This window comes from Oncorhynchus nerka, linkage group LG21 (genome assembly GCF_034236695.1).
Source record: "Oncorhynchus nerka isolate Pitt River linkage group LG21, Oner_Uvic_2.0, whole genome shotgun sequence".
Lineage (NCBI taxonomy): Eukaryota > Metazoa > Chordata > Actinopteri > Salmoniformes > Salmonidae > Oncorhynchus > Oncorhynchus nerka.
Window position 1 is genome coordinate 28,182,997 of NC_088416.1, and position 23,335 is coordinate 28,206,331.

Below are 23,335 nucleotides of genomic sequence, written 5' to 3' on the forward strand. Positions count from 1 at the left end.
CGAGGTTGCAGCTGGGATGGATCAACTGCCCATTTTGACCTCTATTGTGAAGGTCATCAGGGAAGAATGAGGGATGATAAGGCGGCCACAGTCAGACATGGAGTTCCTGGGTGATTATAGACTCCCCTAACAGACTCTCTGTCTTATAACACACAGGGAGAAAACCCTCTCTGGGAAGTCCTCCAGCTGGAAAGGACTCTCAACACAGATGGGAGCCTGCCATGACCCATATGGAGAGGTTACACCACAAGCCCTGCGGCTGCAAGACAAAACTGTGGCCAGCCAGGTGAGACACACAAACTCACCCGATCACACACACTCGCAACCTCTCTTCTTCTCCACATCTGTCTTTTGCAAACATATGGAGACACTCACACATAGTCAGAGAGTCTTGGTTGAGTGAGTTTGCATCCAGTGGCTATATCAGTGTGAGAACATCAAAATGATTTGTTGGTGCTGGTGAAGAAATGAACTCATCCACCCACCACGTGTCCATCATCAACCATTGTATTCGCTGCTGAATCCGGCTATTGACTGGGATGGTTACAGCAGAACACACGTTTTAGAGGGTCGGTACCAAAAGAGGCAGGTGTCTGGTGGGCCCTAACAAGCTCTTTTCAATTACCCCTATAGAGTGACGTCACTGGCTGTAACGAGCTCCACTCCAAACGAGCTCTGCTACATTCACACCCCCTATCTAGATCTTGCTAATTTATTCAAGGCCAGGAACAGAATGTCAGTGTGCTTACTGCCCCCCTTCACCTCAGTCCCCCGCGGAGAGAAACTGTGTCATAATGCCGGACTCCTTTTCTCATTCAAATCACGCTTATTGTCTCTGTAAGCGACCGGCTCCGCTCTGAGCACACAGAACAACCGAGGCCCTATACAGCAGCTGTATGAAATGAGTCCACTGACGTAGGGCTGTGGACTCTGGAGAGGCAGGCTGAGAGAAAGAGAGGCCTGTAGCCCTGACAGTAGCAGTATAAAGGGTGGTATAACAGGGATGTCTGCTCTCATTTTCATCATGTCAACACGATTCACAGTCTTATCTGCACAGCATCAAGTGTAAACACACAAACAAACAAGTAGCACCCAGACACACTCCTGTCAGGATAACAAGGGGTGCATTGTCAGGAAAACAGTAGTCCATCACACTCTACACTCTGTAAACATTATGTTATTCTACAAAGATTGTTATCTATTATTATCAAGTTGATAATAACAGATCATATCAAGTAGTAATGGTAAATATTTTTTATGGTAAGTCTACTCTAGATTGGCTATTACAGATCGATTACAATGCTGAAAAAACTCAATATAAAGTGCCAGTATAAACTGACTGTCTACATGTATGTGCTTTTACACCTGCATTGTTTGCTGTTTGGGGTTTTAGGCTGGGTTTCTGTACAGCACTTTGAGATATCAGCTGATGTACGAAGGGCTATATAAATACATTTGATTTGATTTGATTTGATGTATGTCTTAACGTGCTGTTATATTAATTAGATAATTTACTGTTTCTTTGAAATTATTTTCAAGTGACATATAAGATACCTCAATGGAACCGCATTGTCATTCTCTTGAAAGACAACAGGACTGGTCTCTCCCTAAATGTCGCTAATGCCATACAAAAACACTTTACCCTGTCCATTGAGGGGTGGCTTGCGGACTATTTGTCTTGAGCGGAGTGTAACCCGTTACTGCAAGTGGAAATGGGAGGAAAGGAGGGCGGAGTAATACCAAGTTGTTTCCCAGCGCAGACTTCAAGCTGAGAAGAAAAAAATAGTTATTCAAAAGTTCCAGGAGGAGACGCACAGCAGCCGCGTCCGAGCTGCGAATGCTAATACGGGATAGGACCTGTACGATTTATACGCCGTTTTTACTTTTAGTTGATTAATGAACTTTTTGAAGATCCCAGACACTGCCTCTTGGAACTTTTATCTCTCGGTGAACTCAAAGGATGTATTACTGCTAAGTTAACACTTCAAAGAGAAGTTGGGATAAATTTCCACCGAGATGGGGGGGAATTATAAAGTTTGGATATTTTTACCAATTTTATTCTTGGTCCATAATTGCGAAGGTAAGGACAATTAAGTCATTTGACAGTCACATAAATTACAATTAATGTGTATGTGAGCTTTCTAAATTTGGCTAGCAGACAAGTCTGTACAAATTCTAGCTGTTTCCGTTTCCCCCCCCCCCTTCACAAATTGTTAACGTTACATTTTGTCACCTGTGCGCTGCACCATTTAACAGGCATCAGATTGAAGCACATGCCAGACAGACAACATGCTAACTGATCTCTAGTCTAGGCTACAAAGATTTGTTTTAAGCATTTAATTTACAAAAGCATGGTTGGTTGTTAGTGGCGTTCAAAGTTCGATTTCTGACAGGTTAATATAACACATACGAAGGCTGTCATAACGGGTTAATAGCTGGATAACAAGCATTCGTTTTTGTATAGCCTACAGTAATAGGCTACGAAACTTTGTATTTGCATAATGTTCTTTGTAGACTGGTAGTGAACAAGGAGGATTCTATCCTGGAATATTTGCCCCCTGAAGTTATTCTATCTTCTAGCAGTGTTGAGTGACAAAGCCCAATGTATTCAATGGAAGGAAGTTGGGAGGGGTTTTGTGGAGGTTGATACCAATGTTGTATCTTCTATTGTATGGGTGAGATTTTTGTTTGCAGATTGCACCCGATAACAGCAAAGAATCCGCTTGTCTCTGCGGGATTGGTATGCGTCTCTGTGGGTAACTTTTCGAGGCTGATCGCCACGGTGAGAACTTAATTACAAGCGATAGTATTGAGTGCCGCTGGCAGCGCTGTGCCAGCAAGCCCGCAAGAACGGAACGAGGAATGTAACAATTGAAAGAAAGTTACTTCGGGCATTCGTCCACAAGTTGTAGGCTAGAAGCACGGTTCACTCACATAACAACGGAATTCCATATGTATGTCTTGTAGGAGATAAGTATTTCCCCTATTTCATTCAAGTCTATAATCTTCGTTCGTGGGGGTATAAAGTGAGATTTTTTTTTGTGAGTGAAGGGGGGTGATGAGCCAACTTCACCCACTCCTTATCTGAACAAAGAGCTGTAAACAATTGAACTTTGTTGCTGTGGGGGATGGGATGAGTGCTAGAATATAATAACATGATTCCAAAAAGGTCATGTATCTGTCTATGCTGTGTAATAAACTCCCACATATGGCTGACAAACCTTTTGGATGGATGTTTGATGGGCTTGTGAGTTTCAGATCTGTTTGTGCGCGACAATCTTTTGAACTAGGCCTACTGTTGAGAAAGTAACAAATAGGTCTATTTGGTTGACATCCTGTAAAATGTTAGTTTATGGTAGCACAATTTGATTGGTTGCATACAGGCAAGCTCATCGTTGAACTCCGAATTAATTCATTATCTTGCAATAACCCTGAACATTAATCAACTTGAGTCGGCTACATTTCACTGTAATTAAACAAATTATGGAAACCATTCGTTGGCTTATAGGCTATGCCTACCCTCAACGAAACGGGTTGGCAGATACTCTTATAGTTATCCCACATAGTCAGTAATTACCATATCAAACCTATTACTACTAAAGCGATTTGGAATCTATGTAAAATAAATGGAATCGTATCTCGTTTCCCTGTCTACACCCATCTCAGCATGCATCTGCATTCAGTCGCAGATAACGCTATCAGCTCTTGCCAAGAAAGTAAACATAAGCGTACCCATGTCAGCGGGTGTGTCCATAAAGTGTCATTTTAACGAGTGGGGAAATGGAACTGTCTAGCCAAGAGCAACATGTTTGAAATCCAGCACATGGCTTACCGGTATATTGGAATGATTGATTCTGAACGGCGGGAGAAGTGTAATTTGATGATAAAAAATACAATGTTCCTCCATGCCCACTTCTCCTCCCACAAATGATATAGTCTGCTCTATCAAATGTCTGGATTAAATTCATGTTCCAAACCTGCCCTGAGAAAAGGGCCTGATCACCATGGGTCTGCCTCCCTTCATCTCTCCTTCCTCTCCACAGGATTCCGCTGCTTGGATAAATACAGACCGTGTGACAATGGAGGAACGTGCATAGACTCACCCTCGCGATGCATGTAAGTGCAACATCATGTTTTATGGATCACACATGTAGGAAATCACTGCAGGCCTACATTGATCCAAATGGTGACGTGATGAGGAGGAACTCTGGAAAACAGTATAGGCCCAGGTCTATGAGTAGGCTCTCAGGATTAGTTGAGGACTTATGGGGTAGAAACGGTTCAGGTTTCAGAACTTGTGTTGTTTAGCTTTGGTTAGTAAATCATTGCATTGCAAACTACTAGAGCTGCACCGCGCTCACAATGGTCTGGAACTCAGCCAAGTGCTGGGTGGTTATCGATACTATGTGGACAATGGCAAGTGTTGACAGTGAACATTTGACACGTTTGATCAAATGTTTCAGTCTGCAGTCAAACCACTACATGGGGTGTAATGTGTGTAATGAACAACACATGGATACATACAGACAGGTTGAATGGAGTGTTCCAGTCTGCAGTCGAACCACTACATGGGGTGTATGTGTGTAATGAACAACACATGGATACATACAGACAGGTTGAATGGAGTGTTCCAGCCTGGACTTGTTTGGCTTTGTGACACACCGTTCACACCGGAGTTGCACCTGTTGAAGATGAAGAGCTTTGTGGAACACAAACGACAGTATTAAAGTGCTCATAGCATGACTAAGGTGTTCCTCATACGCAATTTGATGGATTGTTTCGTAAGCAGCAGAATTCATTTTGAGAGTTTCCCACGGTTTCTATGTCGGAGAGGTCGTGGTTCCAGTCCTTCGGAGCGAGAGCAACGTGATTGTTATCATGAGAGAGCCCCGGGGGCTGCTGTTTTTACTTTCCCGCCTGATTTGGACATGTTCTGTGTGAGCTCTCACCGTCGTTCACAGTGATTAGGGGTCTTTGTTTTTCAAATAGGCGAGGGGGTACGTGGGAAACAATCTCAGTAGTTAGGATAAATAAAGTGTGATGATGGCGAGGGGGCTACGTGGGAAACAATCTCAGTATTTAGGATAGATACAGTGTGATGATGGCGAGGGGGTACGTGGGAAACAATCTCAGTAGTTAGGATAAATAAAGTGTGATGATGGCGAGGGGGCCATTAGGCGTTTTACCATTGGGCCTATAATGCATTAGTGTTTGAAGTTGGACCAGAGCTGAGAATTGGACGGAACAACAACACTTGGTTCCTTTGGTTTTCACTTTTGTCTGATGAGATTGGCTGACAGGCAGCTTCTCTCCACTACAGTCGTTTTTAGGACATGGTTGGTGACAAGACCCTCACTTTCATGCTACAGTTGAGCCGAAGGCTATTTGACATCACCAAGCATCATTCCGATGCTCAGTAGAGTTTCTCAACCAGGCTATATAGTAGCTCCCCGTGTAGGTTAGTGATTGACCACTGATTCCACCACAGTAGTCTATACTATAGTTGCTGCTTGCCTGGAACATTCCACGCTGCCATCTCATTACTTACATCCCAGTTCTGACCTGTCTGAAAACATGGCCATTGTAAAAGATCAGTCACAGACACCACATAAAGGTATAAAAGTGTCAGGTAGTGTCTGTGTAAACGCACGTGAAGCCAGTCACCAACAAACGACAATATAGTTCTCAAATCATTACCTAAAGCAGGGGAAGCGGTTGGTAAATATGTAATTGTGTGAATAGCTCCTCAAACTGTTCTTTGTGAGAGGAGCTCTCTTCTGTTTTCAAACTGCTTAGACTTTCTGGAGCTAAAGACTTCTGTGTCTTCACATAACTCTGCTACCAACTGGCCTGTGCTTCAACCTTCTATGGGTCATTACTGTATCATTGGACATAGTTAAACCCTTCTGTGTCTTCACATAACTCTGCTACCAACTGGCCTGTGCTTCAACCTTCTATGGGTCATTACTGTATCATTGTACATAGTTAAACCCTTCTGTGTCTTCACATAACTCTGCTACCAACTGGCCTGTGCTTCAACCTTCTATGGGTCATTACTGTATCATTGGACATAGTTAAACCCTTCTGTGTCTTCACATAACTCTGCTACCAACTGGCCTGTGCTTCAACCTTCTATGGGTCATTACTGTATCATTGGACATAGTTAAACCCTTCTGTGTCTTCACATAACTCTGCTACCAACTGGCCTGTGCTTCAACCTTCTACGGGTCATTACTGTATCATTGGACATAGTTAAACCCTTCTGTGTCTTCGCATAACTCTGCTACCAACTGGCCTGTGCTTCAACCTTCTATGGGTCATTACTGTATCATTGTACATAGTTAAACCCTTCTGTGTCTTCACATAACTCTGCTACCAACTGGCCTATGCTTCAACCTTCTACGGGTCATTACTGTATCATTGGACATAGTTAAACCCTTCTGTGTCTTCACATAACTCTGCTACCAACTGGCCTGTGCTTCAACCTTCTATGGGTCATTACTGTATCATTGTACATAGTTAAACCCTTCTGTGTCTTCACATAACTCTGCTATCAACTGGCCTATGTATGCTTCAACCTTCTACGGGTCATTACTGTATCATTGGACATAGTTAAACCCTTCTGTGTCTTCACATAACTCTGGGTCAACCTTCTACGGGTCATGACTGTATCATTGGACATAGTTAAACCCTTCTGTGTCTTCACATAACTCTGCTACCAACTGGCCTATGCTTCAACCTTCTTTGGGTCATTACCGTATCATTGGACAAAGGTAAACCCTTGAACGTGGACTGAGCGTGTTCATTCATCTCCCAACTTTAATGGCGTCACGTCACAGGGTTAGTGTTTGCCTTTCGGAGAGTGTGTAGTGTGTTCATGCTTTGTGTTCCTCAGCTTTCTTGGCGCTGTGTGTCTATATGTATGGGGCGTGGAGGGCTATCCATTCATGCGTAATCACCCCTCTGGGTCAGTGTCAACAGCGAGACATAGAAGAGATTCCCAATAGGAAATGGAAATGCTGTACCACACCAAATGGTAACACGTCCACAGCCGGGCAATGACCGGGACAGGCAGCGACGCCTCAGCCTGGCCAACGGGGGAGCGGAGTGGTCTAACCAGTCCTAGACAAAGGCGACTGGAGGACCCAGCCCCATCCCCTGGGATCCCAGTGTAACTGGAGAACCACAACAGCAGAAAAGATCCTTTCTTCCCCCAGACACCTGACTGTAACCGGGCACCATCAGGAGAGCTGAGAGCTGGGGAGAGGGTGAGAAAGGGAAAGGGCACAGGAGAGTGAGGAAGGAATGGAGAGAGAGATAGCAGATAGAGATAAAATTGAGGGCTTTAGGAAGAAATTGCAGAGAGCTGGTGAGACATGTGAGATTTTACCTGAAAATCACTGAGGGCAAACTAGCCATTAGCTCTCTGTTTGAAATCAACCTGTGGATTTTCCTACCTGATGTTTCAGAGCAGAAACTGTTGATCAGGTCCTTCTCTGAAGTTGTGCAACATGGCTATTATTTTCCTCTGGTCTCAGGTGACAGTAATGTTCTATCTTTTTTTTATTGTCATTGTTACTGTCCCAGATATGTCCCAATGTATTCTCTGTCTGGTGGCCCTGTCTGTGTGGTCCCCTCATTGTTCACTGCTGTGGTCCTGTCTGTCTGGCCCCCTCATGGTTCACTGCTGCGGTCCTGTCTGTCTGGCCCCCTCATGGTTCACTGCTGTGGTCCTGTCTGTCTGGCCCCCTCATGGTTCACTGCTGTGGCCCTGTCTGTCTGGCTCCCTCATGGTTCACTGCTGTGGCCCTGTCTGTGTGGCCCCCTCATGGTTCACTGCTGTGGCACTGTCTAAGGTGAACGAGCAGGGTCTCAGACATGTGTAGTGGACAGCAGATTACAGGAGTAATCCTTTTAGAACCTGTTCCACCGTCTCACTGAGCCAGCATGATGGTCACTTCTGATAGGTGTAGGGGCTGGCAGGTCTGGCCTGGGCGGGACCACTATGCTGATGCACCTGTAACACACACTACAGTGATCCAAGTGATTTTTGTCTTCTTCTTTGAGTCATGATAACAGCATATTGGATCCAGTACTTTGGCTTCAGGGCAGGATACTCCCTGTTGTGTCATATGTTGAGTCTTAGCTATTCTTTTCTCTTCTCTTGATGCGCCTGCTTACATCAACATCCTGGTTTGTTGGGGAAAGTACAAAACATACACAAATCATTGGGCAGAACGTTGTTGTTCTCTGTCTCTCATTCTGTCTCTCTGAATCCCATAATTGAACAGGGGAGGCCAAGGGAGCACAAAGCCCAGAGACAGACAGACAGACAGACAGACGTGTAGTGCACTTGATGGTGAAGTGGTTGAGTATCACGGAGAGAGTGGCCCTCTAGGTGAGCAGTCAGTTGAAGGGCCACGGGTCCCCTCTGCTCCGCCCCGCCCCGTATGTCTGTGTGTAGATGGAATGTGCAACGGAGGGGCCGCTGGAGTGTCAGAGATAATTAGGCAGATTGAGAGGGTGTCATTCAGAGTGGATCCAGCTGGAAGAATTGGGCAGGGGGGGACAGCTGGTGCATGTTGTGATGGTAATCCAGTGAAGTCAGATCTTTGACAAAGGGGGAGAAGCGGAGGGCCAGGTGCTGCCATTGAGCGGCCTGCTGGCCGCATGCTGGGAGAGACGGGCTCGTGCGTGGAGGAGTGGAGCCGGCCGGCGGACCAGCCCACAGGCCTCCTCTTCTCTGAACATGCTCCCTTTCTCTCTCACTGCTATTGGGGATGAACGCTCTTTGTCTCTGTGTGTTTTTCCCCAGCTCCTCCAATGGTTAATCTATCCTCTGTGTGTTGTGTCTCTCAAAGCCCACAGTGGTGGACCCCACCGCAGATTGCACAATGGCTTCAGATCCTCTGGCAGGGAGGGATGGATCTGAAAGATATGTTCTTCTCTCTCTTGCTCTCTCTCTCTCTCTCTCTCTCTCTCTCTCTCTCTCTCTCTCTCTCTCTCTCTCTGCCTGTCTGTCTGTCTGTCTGTCTGTCTGTCTGTCTGTCTGTCTGTCTGTCTGCTTGACTTACTGTGAGGCCAGGCTGATGGAGGGATGGATCTGAAAGATATGTTGTTGTCTGTCTGTGAGGCCAGGCCGATGGAGGGATGGAAACAGTGTCTCTGTGTGTTATTAATAGCTGTGATGTGACCTCAGTAGCAGGGTGAGGTCTATAAATTGTAAGTGTTGTGTTTTAATGACCTCCATGGAAGCTCCGGCCTCTTAGGACATGATGAACGAGGGACAGTTTTTCAGTTTGATAGGGAACAGCCACTTCAGCCTGTGTGTGTGTGTGTGTAAAGTCTCTGTGTAGTAAGAGCTCTGTGTCCTAGCAACTCTGTGTCCTAGGGTCTCTGTGTAGTAGGAGCTCTGTGTAGTATGGTCTCTGTGTCCTAGGGTCTCTGTGTAGTAGGAGCTCTGTGTAGTAGGGTCTCTGTGTCCTGGGGTCTCTGTGTCCTAGGGTCTCTGTGTAGTATGAGCTCTGTGTAGTAGGAGCTCTGTGTAGTAGGGTCTATGTCCTAGGGTCTCTGTTCTAGGGTCTCTGTTTAGTAGGGCATCTGTGTAGTAGGGTCTCTGTCCTAGGGTCTCTGTTCTAGGGTGTCTGTGTAGTAGGAGCTCTGTGTCCTAGGGTCTCTGTGTCCTAGGGTCTCTGTGTAGTAGGATCTCCGTGTAGTAGGGTCGCTGTGTAGTAGGGTATATGTGTAGTAGGAGCTCTGTGTAGTAGGGTATCTGTGTAGTAGGAGCTCTATGTAGTAGGGTATCTGTGTAGTAGGAGCTCTATGTAGTAGGCTCTCTGTGTCTTGGGGTCTCTGTGTCCTAGAGTCTCTGTGTAGTAGGGTCTCTGTGTCTTGGGGTCTCTGTGTCCTAGGGTCACATTTCTCTCCGCCCCATGGCAAAATGAGTAGAATTGTAGGAAATGAACTCTAAAACTTCAATTTTCGCTTAGGCCCTCCAAAAGGTTGCATATGTGAGTATGGATGTGGGTATGCAGACCCCCCATGACGAGTTCAGCGTTTTGTGACCCCCACCCCCATTAAAGTTGCCCATCCCTGAGATGTCATCCTGTACAGTACCCCTGAACAGAGCCAGTTCACCTTGGAAGAGAGATGTACACACATCCCCCACCCACTGGGCAAAGGTGTCATTTCAACAACAGTTTTGATGTACATTTGGTTGAGTTGTCAACTAACATGAATTCAACATGAAATCAACAAAAAATGGCACCATGTCATTGGATTTAGGTCCTGAAAAAGATGATGAATTCCCTTACGTTGATGACTTACGTTGATGACTTACGTTGATGACCTACGTTGATGACTTACTTTGATGACTTATGTTGATGACTTACGTTGATGACTTACGTTGATGACTTACGTTGATGACTTACGTTGATGACTTATGTTGATGACTTACGTTGATGACTTACGTTGATGACTTTTTGCAAATCCAATCAGTTCCCCACGTTAATTAAACATCATCACACTGATTTTGTTTTGCTGCAATGACGTGGAAACAATGTTGATTCATCAACAACAATAAACTCCGAGTGGGCAGTCACACGGTGACAGACAGAGCGAAGCAGGCAGAAAACACAGTTAGTTAGTTATTACTGTTGGCTTTGCCCGGAACACCTTGGGGCTGGTAGTGTTTTCTCTGGCGTCTTCATGCTGTATGAGAGAGGAATGCTTTAGTGAGATTCCTCCTTTCCCCTCCGCTGCTCCTCTCAGTGTATTGTCCTGCTCACCTCCAGCCCGTTCACCCCTGCACTCATCTCAGTGTATTGTCCTGCTCACCTCCAGCCCGTTCACCCCTGCACTCATCTCAGTGTATTGTCCTGCTCACCTCCAGCCCGTTCACCCCTGCACTCATATCTCAGTGTATTGTCCTGCTCACCTCCAGCCCGTTCACCCCTGCACTCATCTCAGTGTATTGTCCTGCTCACCTCCAGCCCGTTCACCCCTGCACTCATCTCAGTGTATTGTCCTGCTGTCCTGCTCACCCTGCACTCATCTCAGTGTATTGTCCTGCTCACCTCCAGCCCGCACCCCTGTAGTCATCTCAGTGTATTGTCCTGCTCACCTCCAGCCTGTTCACCCCTGTAGTCATCTCAGTGTATTGTCCTGCTCACCTCCAGCCTGTTCACCCCTGTAGTCATCTCAGTGTATTGTCCTGCTCACCTCCAGCCTGTTCACCCCTGTAGTCATCTCAGTGTATTGTCCTGCTCACCTCCAGCCTGTTCACCCCTGTAGTCATCTCAGTGTATTGTCCTGCTCACCTCCAGCCTGTTCACCCCTGCAGTCCTCTCAGTGTATTGTCCTGCTCACCTCCAGCCCGTTCACCCCTGTAGTCATCTCAGTGTATTGTCCTGCTCACCTCCAGCCCGTTCACCCCTGCACTCATCTCAGTGTATTGTCCTGCTCACCTCCAGCCCGTTCACCCCTGTAGTCATCTCAGTGTATTGTCCTGCTCACCTCCAGCCCGTTCACCCCTGCACTCATCTCAGTGTATTGTCCTGCTCACCTCCAGCCCGTTCACCCCTGTAGTCATCTCAGTGTATTGTCCTGCTCACCTCCAGCCCGTTCACCCCTGTAGTCATCTCAGTGTATTGTCCTGCTCACCTCCAGCCCGTTCACCCCTGTAGTCATCTCAGTGTATTGTCCTGCTCACCTCCAGCCCGTTCACCCCTGCAGTCATCTCAGTGTATTGTCCTGCTCACCTCCAGCCCGTTCACCCCTGCAGTCCTCTCAGTGTGTTGTCCTGCTCACCTCCAGCCTGTTCACCCCTGCAGTCCTCTCAGTGTATTGTCCTGCTCACCTCCAGCCTGTTCACCCCTGCAGTCCTCTCAGTGTATTGTCCTGCTCACCTCCAGCCTGTTCACCCCTGCAGTCCTCTCAGTGTATTGTCCTGCTCACCTCCAGCCCGTTCACCCCTGCAGTCCTCTCAGTGTATTGTCCTGCTCACCTCCAGCCCGTTCAACCCTGCACTCCTCTCAGTGTATTGTCCTGCTCACCTCCAGCCCATTCACCCCTGCAGTCCTCTCAGTGTATTGTCCTGCTCACCTCCAGCCCGTTCAACCCTGCACTCCTCTCAGGATTGCTTCAAACACCATGACCACAGGCTCTCATTTAAAACGCCATGTTTGGAATGACTGGTGGGATAGATGGACAATTAGGTTTTCTCACGCCAACATGCAGCGGGAGGGAACCACAGATCACTCCTGTCTGGTTGACAGGCAGATTGAGCCGTCCCCAGTCCGTCATGTCAGGAGGAGACCATTGACTCCATGGATGAATCTCAGTTGTGTTTCTTGATTTCCTTGCATCCTCTTCCCTCAACTCCTCAAAACGCATCCATGAGAGAGGATCCATGGAGTCAAGTAAACACAATTGAGATTCACTCCCAAGGAGTCAGTGGTCTCTTCCAGACTTGAAGGAACCTGTGGATTCACCTTGTTGGACCTGTAGATAATATTCGAGGTGGTTGTATATCTAAGGGAAGATGGCCTGTATTTATCTGAAACAGTGGTGGTTGGGTCTGATTAGAGAGAGGAGGTAGCGGGTAGAAGGGGGTTTGTCTCCACTGCTCTTGGGTCATGGGGGCTGGAGGAGAACTGGCGGCTGTGGTTCCCAGGCCCTATCAGAGGAAGTGGTGCCTTCTGACCCGCTGTCATACGCACATCCTGACTGTCTGTGCAGCTTAAAGCAGCTTACTCACTGCTCTCTGCCCTCCTCCTCCTTGACCCCTCCATCCACACTGACCACAATACCACCAACAACGTCCCCTATGCAATCATGTTACTGTCACAACTCATCATCAGGGATTGTGGTACAACTTGCCTGCTTGTTTTTCTCATGTGAACCCTTCATGTTTTGTGTTTGGAATCTCTACTAAGAACGAACACTGACTCACACGCACACAGCACTCAGACACAGACACAGAGACACACAGACACTCAACTGAGATAATCATCGTCAGACTGTCCATTATTGTGTTGCCCAAAGAGGAAGAAAATATGTGATGAAGTCCTATGTTATTACTATATTATGCTTCCAGTTCCTATATGTCTAAATCTCGTGCTTAGATAGGGATAGTCCTTCCTCTGATGTCTCATCCCCTGCTTGTTTCTCTTTCTGCTGGGAGACTACGGCTTCGAAAGAGACATGTAATTGGAATAACTGAGGTTGAGCCCAGCCGATTGAGATTCCTCCCCGTGTTCCCCTCCCTCTCCTCTCAGACCCAGACTAGCTGAGGAGAGGAAGGGATGGGTTCTTCCCTCAGACAACCAGAGGAAAGGCAAGCACACCTTTCCACAACACAGAAATGTGTTAATGTAATTAATGACAATTACAACAATACTGAATGAACACTTATTTTAACTTAATATAATACATCAATAAAATACATTTAGCCTCAAATAAATAATGAAAGATGTTCAATTTGGTTTAAATAATGCAAAAACAAAGTTTTGGAGAAGAAAGTAAAAGTTCAATATCTGCCATGTAAGAAACGTTGAAGTTCCTTGCTCAGAACATGAGAACATATGAAAGCTGGTGGTTCCTTTTAACATGAGTCTTCAATATTCCCAGGTAAGAAGTTTTAGGTTGTAGTTGTTATAGGACTATTTCCCTCTATACCATTTATATTTCATATACCTTTGACTATTGGATGTTCTTATAGGCACTTTAGTATTGCCAGTGTAACAGTATAGCTTCCGTCCCTCTCTTTTCCCCTACCTCTGGGCTCGAACCAGGAACACATCGACAACAGCCACCCTCGAAGCAGCGTTACCCATGCAGAGCAAGGGAAACAACTATTCAAAGTGTCAGAGCAAGTGATGTTTGAAACGCTATTAGCGCACAGCCCACTAACTAGCTAGCCATTTCACATCAGTTACACCAGCCTAATCTCGGGAAGTCATAAACGGCGCTTGAAGTCATAAACAGTGCTTGAAGTATTGCGAAGAGCTGCTGGCAAACGCACGAAAGTGCTGTTTGAATGAATGCTTACGAGCCTGCTGGTGCCTACCATCGCTCAGTCAGACTGCTCTATCAAATCATAAACTTTAATTATAACATAATAACACACAGAAATACAAGCCTTTGGTCATTAGAATGGTCGAATCAGAAACTATGATTTCAGAAACAAAACGTTTGTTCTTTCAGTGAAATACAGATCCGTTCTGTATTTTATCTAACGGATGGCATCCCTAAGTCTAAATATTCCTGTTACATTGTACAACCTTCAATGTTATGTCATAATTATGTACAATTCTGGCAAATTAATTATGGCCTTTGTTAGGAATAAATGGACTTCACACAATTTCCCTAGTTATAAGAAATTCATGATAGCAGGCAATATTAACTAAATATGCAGGTTTAAAAATATATACTTGTGTGTCGATTTTAAAGAAAGGCATTGATGTTTATGGTTAGGTACATTGGTGCAACGACAGTGCTTTTTTCGCAAATGCGCTTGTTAAATAGGTAGGCTGTAGTAGGCTGTGATTCAATGAGAAATTAACAGGCACCGCATCGGTTATATGCAACGCAGGACAAGCTAGATAAACTAGTAATATCATCAACCATGTGTAGTTAACTAGTGATTATGTTAAGATTGATTGTTTTTTTATAACATAAGTTTAATGCTAGCTAGCAACTTACCTTGGCTTCTTGCTGCCCTCGCGTAACAGGTAGTCAGCCTGCAACGCAGGCTCCTCGTGGAGTGCAATGTAAGGCAGGTGGTTAGAGCGTTGGACTAGTAACCGGAAGGTTGCAAAAACGAATCCCAGAGCTGACAAGGTAAAAATCTGTTGTTCTGCCCCTGAACAAGGCAGTTAAACCCACCGTTCCTAGGCCGTCATTGAAAATAAGAACGTGTTCTTTTAACTGACTTGCCTAGTTAAATAAAGGTAAGAAAAATAAGAAAAAATCAGTGACCAAAAATACAGATTACTGATTGTTATGACAACTTGAAATCTGCCCTAATTAATTGGCCATTCCGATTAATCGGTCAACCTCTAGTTTAGATGGTACAATGATGCTCTACACTATACTTGCTTATTTTGTCACATAAACTGACATTTTGGAAACTATTCTAATTTTAGCAACCATCAAATGGTGGAGCGATTTCTGCATAGTCCATCTTTAAAGTAGAAAGAAACCAGGCACAGTTACAGAAAGATACAAGTCAAATCCCACGTTGTCGAGTGTTTTGTTTTGGTGTTTATGAGATGTTGGAGGAGATAGAAGTGAGGACCTCACCCTTCATCTTAACGTTCTCCAGCGGTTTGTTGGTGAGAGTGCTTGAGATAACGGACATTCTTTGGCCCTTTTCCTAGCGTTCTCCCCCAAGTTTCTTATCACGGTGGAAGATAGTTCCTGTCTTGTAAACATACCTCCAATGACTCTGATTCTCACACAGCGTTTCTCCTGTAAAACGGTCTGCTGGTCTGTTTGGTTTGGACTCCACATTCTAATCCATCAACCTGTCTTCATAAAAGCTTTTGTTTGAACATATTGGAATCCATTCATTGCTCTCTCCCAAAGTCTTTGTGATATAAATGTTCACCGAGGAGTAGAATGGCCAACTATGATAAATGAACTTGGTCTTTGGATTGGAACAAATGCTGTCTCATCATCATTAGTCACATTTAGGCCTGGCTATACATTATTCCTGAATGAACTTGGAACCAGCACAGCGATAAACAGGCAAGATATTGGGAGGGAAGTTCTGCCATTTCATGATGGGGAATCATTTTGTTGAGAAACTCTGTGAGGAAGTTGATTTTTGAAGTTGCCTTTGGTGCTGGAAAAAAATTCCCTTTTGTTTTCTCAGGCTTTGCAGCAGTCTGGTTCAGTTTAGGTGGTGGGGTGGGGTTCTGTGGTGGAGCACGTTGAAGAATGCTTTGGAAGACCTCGACCCTGGGATGCATGCGATGCGGTTATGGACGTCTGCTTTGCTATTCAAACTATTTCAGGGAGTTTTTTTTATCCCAAAGAAAAGATGTTGTCATTTGAGGTATTTCTTAAGATATCAACTTTAGTGTTGCATTGTCTCCTAAAGAATCAGTGTCTTCGTTTCAGTTTAATGTGAGGTAAATGTGTGTGTTTACTGCATTACTGAGCCCTTATTTACACAATTGCAGACATGTGTCACGCCAAGGTACAAAAATGCACCATGTCCATGCAGTCTTCTGACCAGAGAAAACAAGGACTTACAAAGAGCATTGAGACGAGCAAAGCCACGGGAGTTTGAAATACACTGATAGGCCCATGTGTTCTTGTCCCCTCGAGGGTTAAGAGGGTTTAGTGACAGCTTTTTTCTGCTCAGATTCATATTTGCTTTTCTCTAAGAGGAGGTTAATTGTCTTAATGTTCACATGGTTAATATTCATGCCATGGGGGTGCTCCTCAAACCTCCCTCTGCTCATTTCAATACCTCCATTGTCTGTCGGCAAGCACCATTGTTCAATAAAACGGACTTTAAACTGGGATACTCTGGTACACACATCATTTTATAGTTGATCATGGTCATTCTGTTTGATCTTGTCACTCACTGAACTCTACGTTACCTGTACATACTGTATGGTCTCCAGAACTTTACAAACTGTCTTCACAGAACCCTGTGTCTCTCCCAAATGCCCCCCTCACCTCTCACCCTCTCCCCAACCATGGGTTACTGTTGCCAGGCTACAGCTGAGATCTGTTGGTCCGTGTAAGCTCAGGCCTGAAAGACTGTCTGTTTGGGTCACTGCCCCCCTCCCTCCACTCCGCTCCAGCCCCCCCTCCTCACACAATGGAGTTCTGACTACTTTAGCTCTTTTATTTGGCCCACAGAACTCTCCCCTACCCCCAACCTGTTGGCTCCTCTCTGAGAAAGAGGAGAGCAGGGAGAGAGAGAGGAGAGGGGGTGTTGGGGGAGGAGGATCTCTTCTTGTTGGCAGTGTGGTGTCAGTATGGACTCTCACAAAGAAATGGAGCTGCTGGTTCCTGGTGGTGGTGATGGTGGTGGTGATAATGGTAGTGATGGTGGTGGTGGTGGTGATGGTGGTGGTGGTGGTGGTGATGGTGATGATGGTGGGAGTTTGCCTGACGGGGGCTGTGCTTTGCTGTGGGCAGAACACTGCCTAAGAGGGAATTCCCATACCTTCGTAAATTCCTCCCAAAGCAAAAGCTCGCAAACAAGGGAAGGATAATACTTCCATGACAGTTCTCAGAAGTGTTGAGGTTGGAGATTCCTTCCTTCCTTCCTGCTGAAGGGGATGACAAGATGGTGGCCCTGCTGTGCTTTCAATCCTGTTATTGTTATTGTCCATTTGTCTTGTATGGGCTTTTGGTTGATTCACAATACCTGTGGAATATGTCACCCTTTGAGTGGGGATCAGGCCATTCATCCATACTTGTTGCTCTGTAGGCCGTGACCGTGGTGTGTCGAACCGTGTCACAGATTACGGCGTGACGTCCACAGGTGAGCTGGCCTGCGACCCCTGTGTCAGGCTGGGTGATGTATTGTGTCTCAGAGGGTGGGCTCAGCGTTACCTTGCACAATGACCCACAGAGCAGAAAAAGTGTCTCTGGGTTTACTGTCACACACACAGGCTGAACAGAGGTGTCCTGATTCACACACATAAATCAATGGGTCTTTGCGGTAGGTCTGTCTGGGTCCCTTGATGTTGTTCAGAAGTGTCCCCCATAAAGTGTAGAACGTTGGAGTAGCTCAATGTCATTGTCACCTGTTTTGTCATTTCCCAGTGGATCCCCAGCCCTGTGATGGGCTCACCATACTGCCTCCCTCCTCTTCCAGCAGCTATAGTGGTTGTAAGTTCCTGCCTGTGTTTGGATGTGTACTGTGGTGTTTCTTTGCAGCTATAGTGGTTGTAAGTTCCTGCCTGTGTTTGGATGTGTACTGTGGTGTTTCTTTGCAGCTATAGTGGTTGTAAGTTCCTGCCTGTGTTTGGATGTGTACTGTGGTGTTTCTTTGCATGTGTACTGTGGTGTTTCTTTGCAGCTATAGTGTTGTAAGTTCCTGCCTGTGTTTGGATGTGTACATTATACCATGTGAATATTTGCATTGTTTTTGTTGTCGTTGGTGCCCTTTTGGTTGAAGGTGTAAAAAGTACCTCCATTGCATGTGAGTGTTTGTGAAGGAATGTCGTGTGTGTGTGTGTTGGTGTTCGTGCCTCGTCTACCAGCCAGGCAGAATAGCTCCATTGTTCTAGCAAGAGTAAAATAAAGAGTGGACCAACACCAGACAGCCTGAGTCTCTCTGACAGATGTGGACAGATGCATGGTGCTGGCTGGGGCTGAGTGGGGCTGCAGCTGGCGTTAACCCTCAGGTCTGTTGTGACGTGAGGAGATTACCCTGGCTTTTCTGGCCCCGGGCCCCGCTGCACCCCACAGGCCTCCCCCTCGTCTGGCTCTGGCACACTCTCTTCCTCAAAGGTCAGGAGTCAGCCCTCAGTAAATCTTGACACAGGTTGCGCAACCCCCCACCTGCTCTCTCCACATCCTACCACTAACCCCCCCACACACACACACACACCTGCTCCCTCCACATCCTACCACTAAACACTTAACAACCCCTGGCTCTGGTCGAAGGTCCAGCAGCTACTGCTCTGCTAGGCTACACTACAGCAGTCTCAACGGACAGGGACTTTCACAACAGTGGTGGAATCCAGATGGCTGTAAAAGGCTGAACTCCCAGATTCTGATAAGGCTGCATGACTGAACCACAGGTGCAGGACAGAATAGCGTCCCCCACAGCCACGAGACTGACAGAACCCTGGTTTAGTTATGTGTTCCGAGAGTAGCATGTTGACAATGGCCAAGGCCCTAGACAAAAGAATGTGTGTTTTGGCTGGAAGGAAAGCAAACAATCTCTCCACTGCATTCCCTCCTGATCTACCGCTGCTGCTGCTCAATCACACACACACACACACACACACACACACAGACACACACACACACACACACACACACACACACACACACACACACACACACACACACACACACACACACACACACACACACACACACACACACACAGACACACAGACACACACACACACACACACACACACACACACACACACACACACACACACACACACAGACACACACACACACACACACACACACAGACACACACACACACAGACTCACACAGACACACACACACGCACACACAGACACACACCTGATTTATTCTCACAATCCAGTCATACTCTTTCACCGTTACTTGCTGAATTGTAACATCTCTCAGTCAGTGTTATCCACACATTATGCATCTCTCTCCACAGTCGTCGGTTGAGATTCTCCTCTCTCCCTTAAACTTTTAACTGCCGTAACAACAGAATAGAAGTCAAAAAGATTTGAGTGTGACTGCCCGGGTCTCATTCACTGTGCCTCAGACAAACACACACACATACAGTCTCACATCCGCTAGTTTCTAGAAGCAGCTGTTATTCCCTGTCTGTCTGTTGTGAAGGCCTTTAGAACAGAACAACAGGCTGTAAAAGATGGCTGTTCTTTCTTCAGCGTTTTAAATGGCCACAGCACAGAATGGCCTCAGAAGAGTTTGAGTGTCAGTCTGTGTTGTTAGTTTTAAAACCTCCAAGCGGTTCCCCTTCCCCTCCTCAGTCCGTCCAGTCCTCTCTTTGTGCCGACACAGCGCTGTCCTCGTTTCTTCCTGGGTGACACCCTAGATTCCAGACATAGTTCATTTGCTTCTAAATAAACCCAGCCAAGCCATGACAAATAGCTAAGGGGACGAAGGCTTGGGAGGGAGGGAGTGGGGGGTGAGGCGGGTGATTGGTCCGGTGTCAGGGCTTGCTCGTTCGTCTGTGAGGTTGCCTGGGCAACAGGGATATGGGATTCAAAGAGAGTGTTTTCAGAGCAGGGGACGAGAGAATACAGGAAATATGACATGACATTCTCTCTGGACCAGACCCCCCTCTATACCCCACCCATACCCCCCCCAAAGACATTCTCTCTGGACCAGACCCCCTCTATACCCCCCCATACCCCCCAAAGACATTCTCTCTGGACCAGACCCCCTCTATACCCCACCCATACCCTCCCAAAGACATTCTCTCTGGACCAGACCCCCTCTATACCCCACCCATACCCTCCCAAAGACATTCTCTCTGGACCAGACCCCCTCTATACCCCACCCATACCCTCCCAAAGACATTCTCTCTGGACCAGACCCCCTCTATACCCCACCCATACCCTCCCAAAGACATTCTCTCTGGACCAGACCCCCTCTATACCCCACCCATACCCTCCCAAAGACATTCTCTCTGGACCAGACCCCCTCTATACCCCACCCATACCCTCCCAAAGACATTCTCTCTGGACCAGACCCCCTCTATACCCCACCCATACCCTCCCAAAGACATTATCTCTGGACCAGACCCCCTCTATACCCCACCCATACCCTCCCAAAGACTATCTCTGGACCAGACCCCCTCTATACCCCACCCATACCCTCCCAAAGACATTCTCTCTCCAACAGAATCCGCCCAACCCCCGCCTTCCCACAACCACCCACATCCCCCGGCCAGCTCTGCCCCCTCCTTTCCACAGCCTGACTGACATTATCATTACAATCAGACTGGTGACCTTTGACATCTGACCTCCCAGCGTGTGAGTGGGTTCATAGGGAAAGCCAGGCCTATGCTGCAGGAGCTTTGGGACACGAAGGAGTAGCCGTGGAAACTAAGCGAGCCAGCGGGGGGGATCTCTCTCTCTCTCTCTATATATATATATATATATATATATATATAGCTGCTCAAGTTCTTCTTCCATGTAGAGGAGCATAACTCTCAACACTGTCCCAACTGACCCCAACACTGTCCTAACTGCCAAGAACCATTATGTTCTTACTGTAATGGCAGTTTTGTTCAAAATGACAATTGTCTAATTAATCACAGCTGCGTACTTGAATAATCTTGTCTGAGGAGGACTTTCCTGGGTTTTTCTGGATTTTAGGTCCGGTGTGTGTGTGTCTCTACGGCTGCACATTCATGTGGGTGTGCCTGCCTCTCCATGCTGAGCCCTGTGGCTTCTCGGTCTCGCCATTGTCATGGCAGGTAGAAAGAAAGGCCACAGAACACTGAGCAGTCTTGTTTTTAGGAAGCAGAGCTGAGCAGCCAGTGGAACACAGTGTAATAGAGAGACAGAGAGCAGGCCGGCTCAGTATTCAGCACACAGGGCCTGGAAACCCACAAGAAGAGTGGCCCCTACGGGTCAGAAACTGCACCTCCTCTCCCTGCACTAGCCTCAGGCCCCCCAGTCAGAGAGCAGGCTGGCTCAGTATTCAGCACACAGGGCCTGGAAACCCACAAGAAGAGTGGCCCCTACGGATCAGAAACTGCACCTCCTCTCCCTGCACTAGCCTCAGGCCCCCCAGTCAGAGAGCAGAGTCATAAAAGCAGATTGAGGTCACAAAAGAAGCACAAACAGTAACAGAGATGATCTACCCCCTCCTGCAAAAAAGAAGAGGAAAAGCCATTGTTGTTTTCTGCCCGGCGGTTATTTTACAGTGAAAGAGGAGAGTGGGCCCCAAGGGAGGGCCAGGGCCCAGCCATCACTGCCCTGTCATCAGCTTCAAACGACCTGTTTGAAGTGGGAGCCAATTCCCGTCCCTATCCCTTGGCCGGACCGGGGCTCCCTGTCCATGGGTGGATGTAGGGTTATCTACCTATCACACTGGCCTCCCTCTCAAACAGACCCCAATAGGTACTGCTTCGCCGAGCTCTTCCTCCCCTGGGGCCCCTGGAGTAGGCCACAGGAAACCTGTTGTTTATCTCACCCTACCTGCACACTTTTGGTTCAGGCTTTAGTCGTCCATCAAGATGGTGTGATGCGTTACTGGAAAACAACCACTAGGAAGAGGCCCAGGAAGCAGAGACATTTATTTCTCACCTAGTCTTTAGAATCGTTCCAAAGCAGCTCTCAGTCAGTGAAATGTTGTGTTAGTGGAGTCTGCATCTCTCATAGGTCAGCTATGTCACAGGTGGTCTGTGACATTGTTGACATGCTTTTGTAAGCTGCTGGTTTTTGGGCGTGCTTGTTTTAACGTACGAGGGGAAAAGTGAGAGCTGAAGTGCGGAAAAGGAGTAATGGTGGAAGAATGTGAACTGGCATGGAGAGAGTGATGCTTTCCAGCTGGGAACAACGGAGGGAGAGGGAAACGGAGAGTGCATGTCTTGTCTTTTACAGACAAGAGAGAAAGACAATGACTGATGGCTTACATCTGTTTCCGAATTAGAAATAGTGTGTGTGTAATGTGTGTGTGTGTGTGTGCTTGCAGTATAAATATTCTGACTGAATGGAACCCACCCAGTCCAGGGCCAAGGGGACTGACTCCTTCCAGGGTCAGAGTCAGGGGCGCCTGCCAAGGTGTCTATCAGGGGGTGGAGCAGGAACAGGGAGGGAGCTGGGAAGGGGGTTGCCTGCCTGGCTTTTGGCTGGAAATCACACTAGTTTCACATCTCTCCCAACAGCCTCAGCTCTGAGGCCTGCTGCTCTTCTAACCTAGGGTCTAACATGCTGTGTTCCGTATTTGTGTCCAGATGTCGGCCGGGGTACATCGGCCCTCTGTGCCAAAGCCTGGACCCCTGTCACCGGTCGCCATGCCTCAACGGAGCCGCCTGCAAGAGCCAGGTGGCCAACGGAATGCCACAATTCACCTGTGTGTGCCAGAGAGGGTTCAGAGGTACGTCTGTCTGTCTGTCCATGTGGATCAGTGTTTCCTGAGAGAGTGGTGTGGGAAAGAGCTGATCTGTGCACGTTTATGTAAGTATGTAAGTACAATGATGAGAGGCAGTTGAAGGCTCATGCATGCTAATAACAAGTTATAAAGCATATATTAGGTTTAGGTGTTAACTAAAATGTTCATAATGAGACATTGCATCCCTTATCTATCCTCAGGTCAAGACTGCTCCCTCATCGACGCCTGTGCCACCAGCCCCTGTGCCAATGGTGCCCGCTGTGCCAGTTGGAATAACCACTATAACTGTTCCTGCCCGCCCGGGTTCCAGGGGAAGAACTGCCGCAACGATATCGACGAGTGCCGCAAGTCTGGCGTCTGTCTCAACGCAGGCCTCTGCATGAACACCCATGGTTCCTTCCGCTGCCAGTGCCCACCTGGGTACAGCGGGCGCACCTGCGAGGTGTCCTCCCTGCCCTGCGCCCCCTCCCAGTGCATCAACGGGGGCACCTGCCGCCCGACCGGAGATCACACCTATGACTGTGCCTGCCTGCCAGGTAAGCTGATTGGCTTATA

At 47.1% G+C, this 23,335-nt stretch overlaps 1 pseudogene; it reads left to right on the top strand.

Moving 5' to 3' along the window:
- The first annotated feature begins 1,806 nt into the window (after positions 1 to 1,806).
- LOC115110398 (neurogenic locus notch homolog protein 2-like) overlaps positions 1,807 to 23,335 on the top strand; it is a 50,164-nt pseudogene continuing 28,635 nt past the window's right edge.